Genomic DNA, 10,989 nt, shown 5'->3' with positions numbered 1-10,989 from the left:
CAGCTCCATCTTGGAAGATATTTTTAGAGCAGTGGGCAGAAGAGAGTCAGAAACAGAAAGGCACGATTCTATTCTGGCTTGTTTGACCCAATTACACTTACTGGTCTGGTCGTCAACACCATATTCGAACGCAGTATACCAATATAAAGATGTGTAAAAATGGAGCTGATTTGATCTATATTTGGTGCCATTCTCTGTGCAGTAAAATACCACACCTAACACAAGGGTTCACACTCTGATATCGACGTGTCTGCTCCAGATCTCCACCCAAAAGCTATGGCAAATGTGGGGTAGAGAAAAACATGAATGCTCACACTCATCCGCACATAAACCCCCGTCACCCTAAACGCCCCAAACGCTCACAAGCCCCGCCTCTCTCTTCATGTCGGCTGAATTAATTTGATACTATTTTTGAAAGTCAGTGTTTCTAAGGGATACCTAATGACGCAATGACGTCAATGCAGGTCAATAGCACACTGCTGGTGAAAGGGACTGGAGAGAAAGAGGAAAACGTGCGTGTGTGGTGTGTGTGTGTGTGTGCGTGCCTGTGTGTGTTGAGAGGGGATAGGACAATGAGAGTAAGCGGAGAATTGAGAGCACGCAGCTCTCAGTGTCCAGCCTTTCATTTTTATCTTGTGACATGAACGTTTCTTTCTTCTGCAGAATTCTGTTGCTTCTTTTTCAGTGAAATTCAATAAAATCTCCCAGTTTCTCTCCATGTCCCATTCATGCTTTTGTTTTGTCATTGTCTGCGAATAATTCTCACGCACGGGCGCACAAATAGAACAATGACTGTGTGTGTCTCAGAGAGAGAGAGAGAGGGGGGGAGGCAGCGAGAGAGCAGTGCGCCTCCCCAAATGCGTAAAGTCCTCCTGATTTGGCGCGCTTCTTTCATCATATTTGCAACTCTGGTTATTCCCCTCCTCTCCATCCACCAACACCACCCACCCACTCCCCAAATTCTCCACCCCTCCCGGCATCAGCGCCTAAATCCAGCCTTTATGTTGAGCAGGCTCCCTGAGTCGAATGGCACTGCCAAAACATTCCTCTCGTCTGCAGGGAAGGCAACGCACACCGGACTGACCCGCTTTCTCGAGCCTGACTGTAGGCTGCCCTACCTTTGTTCAGTCTCTCTTTATCTGCTCAAACCAAAAAGTGTTTATAATGAGAAACAAAACATTATTTGAAAGGTAAGTGAAGTGCCTTATGGAGATGTTGAGGGTCCTGTGAGGCGGGCTACAGGTGTCGGGTCAGGTTTAATTCTGTTTCTGTTCAAATTGCAGTTCTGACTCATTGTTTATAGCACTTGGTGTTGAAAATCAATCTTATATATTGTTATGTTTCCTGGTTCGATGGTTTTACTAATACCAGGTCAATGCTGTTTGTCGTTTCTGATGAGTTCAGATTTAAAAGTAATGGAGTTAATTTGAGCGTGTTCACGCAGTTTGAGAGTGGAAACGTTTTTACAGACATCTAAAGGCTGCAACTCTGCGTGGGAGTGTTCACGTGTTGGGGATCCTCTGCTTTGGCACTGCTGGGATGCGTGGTAGCACAGAGAGAAAATGACTTTATGACAACTTGTGTACTGTTAGCACTCCCTGTCCTTGTGGTTGACTGAGACCGTGCATTAAAGGTAAATCCTGAAATAAATGAAGAGAAATACATCGCCTTTAATTCATTTTGGACTATAGAACTGAACTTGTGGTTAGTTGTTTGAAGCCATTCATCTGTAAGATACTGTGGGCATCTGATTTTTGTATTTGATCACATTTGCCTCACTGTGCAACTCAACTCTTATAGTTGCACTATATCAGCCTCATATGTTACTAAAATTGTTCCAAAATAAAAGATAAGTTATAAATATTAATACCCCTGCTGATCCATTGATCATTTACAAATGGTATTCATCACCTGGGACAGCGTATAGCAACTCGTGTTTGGTCGAGTAACAGTGATCAAGGTGTCTGTGTGAGATGGTGCTTTTGTGTAAACAATACTCCTCTGAAGCCATTAATGGAAACAAAAAAAACAAGCATTTCTATCTGTTTACCAATCAGCGAAACATGAAAAATATTTTTTCTTTGTGAACTTTAAAACACTTTGATTTGGAAAACCATAAAGTTAATTCTCAAAAACGAAATCAAGAAGTTACGTCAACCCATCAGATTGACGGAACTCGAAGACAGAATGTTTATCTTGTTATCTACGGCACATTTGTGTCAACTACACAACTTCTTTTTGATGGAGCAGAAGCTAAACTAAAACTTCTCAGGAAAAAAAAAACCAAAAAGACATTAAACTGAAAGCAAACTAGAGTTACGTCTGTTTGGGTTTCCATCTCACAGTAAAGTGATGATTTTGTTTTAGTTTTAGTGGGGGGTAAGGGAGGTTGCAGCTCATTGTGGATATGTCGACACCCCGTGGTGATGTTGTGCACTGCAATGAGGAACCTTTGCTCCATTCACAACTGACACTGTTCCCTTTTTAAGTGAAAGATCGAGATTACAGCAGTGTTTTAGTGGGTGGGATGATGTGTGGCTTGTGATTGTGTTTCTCACAATACATTTTTGTAACTTAAAAAAACAAAAAACAGCCAGCATATGTTAGTATTAAATGAAGCCACTTAATTGGCAAACGGGTTTTTATATAAAAATCTGATGTCCTGGTTATCTGAAAGGACATTATGGATTCTCTCTTTTGGTTTTGCTCCTTTACGCGAACTTGCCATCAATCTTGGACATATACAGTTGGCCTACAGGCAGGGATATAAACCCATCCGATGGGCACAGCGTTTTTCTGTTGCCAGAGCCGACTCTTCTATTCCGCCCCGCTCCTCTTGCCCACCCCGTCCCGACGCGTTAAGTCTCGTGAATATCCACGCGGTGCGAGCGCAGATCATGTAATGTTTGTTTGGTTGAAACTATATGTTCTACATCAAAGAAGGATCTTTTGGATGGTCTATACTGTGGTTCCCAATGAGGGAATTCCGTGCATGAGTCCTAAATGGTTGTGCCAGCCATGCTTTAGCAGCTGATTCTTTTTAAATGCTCCAAAACAGCACCGACACTTGTTGGGAAGAGGAATAGAATATGCTGGAAATCCCGACGCTGCTCCATTCTTACACAAACCGAGACATAAAACCCACTTTAAACCCGCACATAGCAACATAACCCCCTGCATGTTTGCTCATTTATCCACTTATTTCTCCGTCCGTGTGTGCGCGTGCGTGCGTGCGTGCGCGCGCGCGTGCGTGCGCGCGCGCTGATCACACAGCTTTAATCAGGCTCCACGGGCTGTAAAGTCAGAGAATCTGATGTGACGTCAATGCCTGGTAACTGACGCAGCCCTTCCACTGGAAAAAAGAGGCTTTTTTTTTTTTTTTTTTTTAATTTATTATCTTTCCTCCTCTTGCCAGTGAAGCTTAATATCCAAATCTCACTGAGCTTTGTGGACCGAGAAACAAAAAAATAATCCTCCTCTCAAAGGGGACACCGGGAGATCCGCGTTCACCAGCATTTGGACCCGTTTACCGCGCATGAGTTTCAGTGGCTGCACGAAGTCAACGGGACTGGATTCTTTTGGAGACACGACATCAAACACTGGCCGTGCCAACAGCACCCTCTGGGTTTAACTGTGGGGGGGTAAAGTAGCTCTGAGAAGGACGAGGTGCTGATCTTTGGAGTCACAGGGTTATAAAAATGCACTGCAATGATGCAACGGAGAGGGGAATGGAGGCTTGTACACAGTTGGATAAACCAAATTAATTGACATTACATGCACGATGCCTTTGTGAGTGTTTTCCTCCTTCCTAGTACTGTGTCCTAAAAATAGCACCATAGTTTTGATTGTGCGCCAGAAATAGACAGACGGGTATCACTTAAAAAGGAGGCGATCCTGTGCAAACTTGGACGTGCCCCTGTGAACCTACATTAGAACTAATGGAGGACTTAATCTGTTGCATTTCTCACGCAGTCTTGTGACTTTTTTCCTCTAAAATGTCCATTTATCTCTCTTTCTCCCACTCTGCTCTCTCTATCTCTCTCTCTTTCTCTCACTCTCTCTCTCTCTCTCTTTCTGCAGTTTATTGGGAGGACGCACGGAACCACGGTGAGTGATGCGTTGTCATGTTTATTCCGTACTTTTACATATTTTGCAGCGCATTCAAAAATATTGTGCTGTTTCCATTCACCTGATGTCTCAGTCGTTCATAAACCCACAGAATCCCCCTCATTAGCATGAACGTGTCTAAGCAGCATGTTATATGGGCCATGTTTGACATACACAGGCAGAGGATCCATTCCTGTAGAGCAGGGATCACCTCTCTCGGTAAATAAGACAGTGGAAAAAACTCCCTTTGTCTGTTGGCGCTGTTGAGTCTCTATCACATATTTATTTTTTTCCCTCCCATCTCTGCGCTTAACCGCGGTGGAGGAGGAAGAGGAGGATGAGGAGGAGGATGAGGGAGGCTGCAGCAGAGACCAGGCGCACCGCATGGGGAAACCCGGGAGCTGTCCAGCGAGCAATGGTGCTGAAACCACATCATGTGGCAGTAGAGAGCTGTTGCTTAGTGTGTGCGTGTGCGTGTGCGTGTGTCAGTGCGTGTGCGTGTGCGTGTGCCTGGTGTTGTGGCTGCCAAAAGCTCTATTTAGGCTCATTCTTGGAAACTAACCGACTATTACGGAGGGTTTCACCGCCTGCATTAGTTGGAATAGACAGACATGCAGGGTTTGGAAAAGAAGAGGACTATTTGGCAGCAGGTTGATGTTTTTTTGTTTTTTGTTTTTTTTTTTGTGTTTTTTAATGATAATTTCTGTCACATTACAAAAATAACAAAGTCACAGATGCGTGTTTTCCCCCAAAATGCCTAAAATATGCTTCTACGACAGCGTTCTACTCCGAGTTGTGCAGGGATTACCCTCTCCGTGAGGGCACAGTGAACGGAAAGATGATAAACAGGCTCTGCACAACTTTGCAGCCACCAGGGGTCGCTCGTCACAACAACACTGCGCTCACGACCCTTCCATGCACTGCTCTGCAGGCTACAGGACTTCCGAGCTAAAAAGGCAAAATTCCCCTCAACCACCTGTCCTGATCCAAACCTATCCCGTCTTTTAGTCCCGACGAACGTCTCCCAACGCCGCCATGCACAAACAACCTGACTATTCCTTCACGACAAAAAGAAAAAGAAAAAAGAAAAAAAAAAAAACAAAAAAAAACTGCACTGCAATGACAATAAGCAACTTTGTTCATAATCAAACTCCTGGCGTGAGAATTTAGCTGGAAACACTCCGGATTCTCGAGTCGTGACTGCTAAAGTGAGTAATGTGCACGCCGGCTGCGTCAGGAGAGGAAGTCACTTTGCGCTGCAGACGGAAGATGGAGAATCGTGACTGACCGGGCTGCAAAAACATCCACCAGATATTGGAAAAAAATCACAACAAAAATACTACTGGAAGGGGTCAAATGAGGAGGGGTGGGTATATACGGAGGAAAGAGAAGGATGGGGTGGGCTTTGTACTAACTGTTGCCCCCTCCCTTAGCATCCCCCCGCCCCATACATTCTCTTTTCAACTCCTACTTTTCTCTCTCTCTGAGCTCGTTTTTTAGTGCAGACCCGGCCGCCTGACAGCGACAAGTAGTTTCAACAGAAGTAGTGCAGCGGTGTGGAAGGAGAGAGAGAGAGGGTGGTGGTGGGGGGGGGGGGTTGGGGGGTGGGGGGGTGTTCTGATGCAAACAAGTTGAGCGGGGAAGAAAGTGAAGGAAAGGTGGCAGGAGGGGTCCAAGTCGTGACCCGGGCTCCACCTCGGTACAGTAACATGGAAGTTGGAGGAGGAGGCGTAGGGTGGGATTGAACTTTTGCATCTGATAAATAACAAAATTGCAAAATAAGAGGTAAGTTTATTTATTTTTTTACTTGATCATTCCTATGACCAAACAAAAAAAAAACAAAAAAAAAAAACCTATATATATATATATATATATATATATAAATACACATTAAAAATGTGTTGGAAATCTGTGTGAGAATGTCTGAATGGCTGATGAACTTTACATTTTGATGGTGTCGACCCTTGTTCTGGGTTGTAAACTGGTGCTGAGTACAGCTGTGTATACTGGTTTAAGGTGTGCTGGTGCCTGGTGTGATGGAGGTTTGGATACCTTCGTTTTTTTTTGGCTGTGGTGCCCTCCGATGAACTCTCCTCAGATGCTCCTTAAAGTGGCTGTGCAATAGTTATTTAGGCTATACCGTGTTCACCATGTTGCCTTCTCTATATCTACTTATTACAGCTGAATAAGGGAAGAAAGGACGGGCGATGTAAAAGAGGGGATATTTAAAAAATAAAAAATAAATAAATAAAAAGCATATCACTCTTGCCACATATTGTTCTTAGTTATTAGATACCACTTGTCACAATGTAACATCATTTGGTGAGATGATCACTTCTGCAAAACGAGATGAAATGGACATAAAATGATAAACTATTAATATGAACTCACCCAAAACGCTCCCATCCCATCCCTGTGCTATAGTGCATATATCTGGTATAGATCACAATTTGATTTGCCGTCTTTTTTTTTTTTTTTTTTTTTTTTTTTTTTCGAAAAGGGGGGTCCCTATATGAGCGAGACACTGATTGGTTGATGACGAGGTTTGGTTTGAGCCAATGAGAGCGCTCCCTGCTCTCTATTTATTGCCTCAGTTTACAGCTTCGCTCCCTCCTCACCCACAGCTCTGCACAGAGCACAGGCTTCACTACAGCCTCACACAGCACGGAGCAGCCACAGCGCACTGATCACACACACACACACACACACACACACACACACACACCGGGTAGTGCACATCCGAGCACTGTGGACATGAAAAGGGAGAAGCAGCAAAGAATGGACGTGTGAGACAGGGGCACAGAGGAGAGATAGGGAGGAAATTTAAACTGGAGGAGAGGGGAGTCAGAGCAACAGGACCGCGGACAGCTCCCAGCATCAGCAGCAGCCTCAGCCTCCTCCATGGCATCCGGGGACTCATTCTCCCTTTCCCTGCCTCTCGCTTCATCTTCCATCCATCATTTACTCATCGTGTGTGTGTGTGTGTGTGTGTGTGTGTGTGTGTGTGTGTGTGCGTGTGTGTGTGTGTGTGTGTGTGTGTGTGTGTGTGTGTGGAGGATACACTCGCGTCGGGTTGGCTGGAGATGTGATCACCGAGTCGGGATGTGCATGAGATGCATTCGCGGAAGAGAAGATACAGCCAGGGTGTTCCGGATCAGCAGCAGCAGCAGATGATGATGATGATGATGATGATGATGATGATGATGATGTCCTTCACAAATCTTTTTGCGGTCTGGGCTTGCTGTTAATAACTAATAATCTGGGAAGCCCTTACCCCAAAAAGCATTTGCGGAGGGCGCGATCGCCGAGACTTCGACTTCGACACTAAAGAGAGAGAGAGAGAGAGAGAGAGATAGAGAGAGAGACGCGGCTCCACTGAAGATATGAGCGAGCTTTGAATTTCTAAAGGACTTATTCCCTTTTTTTCTGCTCATATTTTTCTTTTCCGTCATTATTGTCTTTTTTTATTCTTGTTAATTTAGTGTTTGCTTTGGCACTGGCGTTTTTATCACCGAAGATTTTAAGCTTTTTGTGTTTCATTCATTTTTCTTAATTTTTTTCTTCCTTTCTTTCTTTTTTCCCTATAGTCAAAAATTATATGAAGCTCTGCAGTCACGTCACAGATAAGTTTTAATCAAAGTTGCGTGAGTCGGTCGGAGTCGTCAAAGAGGAAACAACAACTTGGAGCAGACACACACACACACACACACACACACACACGGTTAACAGAGCAGATTGTAAACACGGGGGGAGACCCCTGCAAGTTACACGTGGAAGGTCGTGTGGTTCTTTTTTTTTTTTTTTTTTTTGGGGGGGGGGATGTCATGCTACTAATACGTCATTGACCCCCTCTCCTCCCCCACCCACCCCACGCCCTCAAACTATATGTAAAGCACACGAATTACACACACACACACACACACACACACACACACACACACACACACACACACACACACACACACACACACACGCACACACACACACACACACACACACACACACACACACGCACACACATCTCAAAGCAAAGTGAATTAGGGAATCCCCAACAACACACACACACACACACACACACACACACACACACACACACACATTGACAGATGGAGGATCAGCAGCCACCACTGACCGCGTGGCACTTTGTGTGTGTTTTTGTGTGAAGCATCCCGTGACACACACACACACACACACACACTGAGAACATAAACAGCAACAAAAATGAGATGATCAAATCCCACATTTATTGATGACATACAAACTCAGGTTTTTACATTTGCAAAGTGTCCAACAGTGTTACACAATCCTCCTCATATTATATTATAAAAAATAAAATAAAATAATGCACAGTAGTTGTGATACTATATAGTAAAACAAGTCAGTTATGATCATATCAGTTCAACCTCAGAAAAAATAAAGCACTTTTTTTGCTCTTGTGTCTTTCACAGTTCATGAACCAGATCAGGGCCTTAAGGTGATGCTGTGATGAAAACTAGAGGCTTCTCAAGTTTTTAAATACAAATCCGTCCAATAACAATAATGAGCAATAACAGAATAAACGTGCATGTCCCAATGTCACGACGCACAAAACGGCGCCATAAATCCCTGTTTAAACCGATCAAACGTGCAGATACGTGCGTTTTTTTCATAGTCACTGATTAAAAGTTTTTTTGACGTGCAAAAAGTGAACTTCAGATGACGTATGATCCGTGAGCAAGGCACACACTGGGTGTTAGCGATGGAATCACGACCTAATGTTCGTGTGCTGAACAGAATTAAGGGAAAGTATCCAAAGTGCATGTGATGAAGGGGAAAAACGATTATTTAAAAAAAAAAAAAAAAAACCCAAAAACCAAATCAGATCACGACAGCGAGGCGGAGATGACGCATTTAGTTTGTGCGTGACCTCTGACCCGTGGGCTCACCTTGATTGTCGCGTCATCAGAAAAATATAATCTCCTAATCCGACGATTGTCCGTGTTATACTCTGATGTAGAGTCACTTTAACCATAAAGATCATGACAGGGAATTTACGTTAATCTGAAGCCAAAGCTCCACCTAAAAGAAACAAAAAACCCCAAAAGGGTTGAATTTTTGATCAGTTTACATGTTCTCATTGAATTGGACACATCAGTCTGATCTTAGTCTGAAGCCTGTGTTTTATAAATCATATAGTTTTTGATAAATGAACATAGGAAAAGTGCGTTCATTGGCTCCCTCGTGATACATCTTTCTCTTTGACCATGATCGTCTACATAAAGTGGATGTAATCTGAAAATCCCTTTATATAGCGATCAATGAGGTCTCTGAATGTTATGTTAAAAAGGTCAGAAAGTGTCTCCGCGCGCGTGTGTGTGTGTGTGTGAGTGTAGACAAGCACTGACATCTCACACACACGTGTCATGTGTGTTTTCCAGGATGCACCGATCACCACATGACACGCAGGCATCCGTGTCCGGAACCTGCAGGGAAGAGGTCGAGCTCATCCTCCCATCTCTTCTGCATCCAGACTAAAGGTAATCCCAGCGGCCGTGATGCGTTACACGATGACGTCAAGACAAAAAACAAAACAAAAAACAACAACAATTCAGGTTGCGGGTGAGCAGGATGTGTGTGTGTGTGTGTGTGTGTGTGTGTGTGTGTCGCTGTCAGATGACCCCTAACTGATCTCAGTGTTATCGATATATGATGTATTTCAATAAAGCCCCATGCACACAAGCTTTTGGCAGTAATGGATGGGGCGTTCAGGGACTTGCATGAAATCAAAAGAATCAAAAGAAATTGGCTCCGCAGTTTAAAAGAATTGTGCTCTGGTGATTTACTTGTGTCAGGGATGGACTGGGACAAAAAAATCAACCCTGGCATTTTGTGTCCAGACCAGTCCACTGCATTATCAGTGACACCATGTAGAAGCTGTTATTAGGTCACTGATGCTGAACATGTGGCTCTTTATGTTTTAAATGAAATTATTATTCTCCCAGAAATCGTTTAAAGGGGAAACTTTTTAACCCCTTTTTTTACCTGTATTCTTTGGCCATTTTGCAACTTCCTTTGCCCCATTTTCAAAAAGTTCTGACACGTTTCAAATTTAAGCTACCTTTTGCCAAAAGATATCCCATTTTTCCCTATTTTTAGTCAATTTTTGCAAGTTTTGTTTGACATTTTTATCCAATTTTTGTCCTTTCTTGAATTTTTTGGCCACTTTTCATCCTAATAAGCTAACTTTTGGCCAACAAATACCACTTGCTTCATTTTTTCCCTAAATTTTGCCTCTTTTTGTCCCATAGTTATGCCCTTATCAATATTGTTTGCCACATTTTGCCCTTTTTTTTGCTATTGTTTGCCACATTTTTCCCATTTAAGCTACCCTTTGCCATTACATACCACCTGGTTCCTCTATATTTGTCCATTTTTTGCCCACTCTTGACTGCTTTTAGTCAATTATAGTCACTTTACATTTTTTTCTTGCCACGTCTTTGCCACTTTTGGCCACGTGTTACCATGTCTCGTCAAAAAACACGACCAAAGCGGACCGAACCGGCCCACCGGGACGATGTCCGGTAGCCACATGGCCACTCCACCCCTGCTTGTGTCCGTCTACTTGTACGTATCCAGGGGAAAACTTTAGTTGTGACTGTGGAAGGTTGATTGTTTTTTTTACAAGTACTGAGTGTACACTGTTTACACCCTTTATTGTTTATGTTCTTTGGCATCGGTAGATGTGAAATACCTGCCATGTCAGTCCTTACAGTGTGACTCATCATAATTATATGTGGACAGATCAGGCAACACCTTCACGTCACGGTAGATTTACCTCCAGGGCAGGACGCCCAGGCTCCTCCTCCTCCCAATGTGCACGCTTGATGTTTGATCATAGTGCAC

At 43.6% G+C, this 10,989-nt stretch overlaps 1 long non-coding RNA gene across 1 annotated transcript in view; it reads left to right on the top strand.

Moving 5' to 3' along the window:
* Positions 1-910: 910 nt before the first annotated feature.
* LOC114466150 (uncharacterized) overlaps positions 911-10,989 on the top strand; it is a 47,803-nt gene continuing 37,724 nt past the window's right edge. Inside the window, exons 1-3 of the long non-coding RNA XR_003674388.1 lie at positions 911-1,190; positions 4,081-4,107; positions 9,525-9,623. This is a non-coding gene — a long non-coding RNA (uncharacterized LOC114466150). The remainder of the gene's footprint in view (positions 1,191-4,080; positions 4,108-9,524; positions 9,624-10,989) is intronic.

The sequence above is a fragment of the Gouania willdenowi genome, chromosome 6, assembly GCF_900634775.1.
Source record: "Gouania willdenowi chromosome 6, fGouWil2.1, whole genome shotgun sequence".
NCBI classification, from domain to species: domain Eukaryota; kingdom Metazoa; phylum Chordata; class Actinopteri; order Blenniiformes; family Gobiesocidae; genus Gouania; species Gouania willdenowi.
The sequence above is the reverse complement of the archived record's forward strand: the minus strand, read 5'-3'. Positions and strand labels throughout refer to the sequence as shown.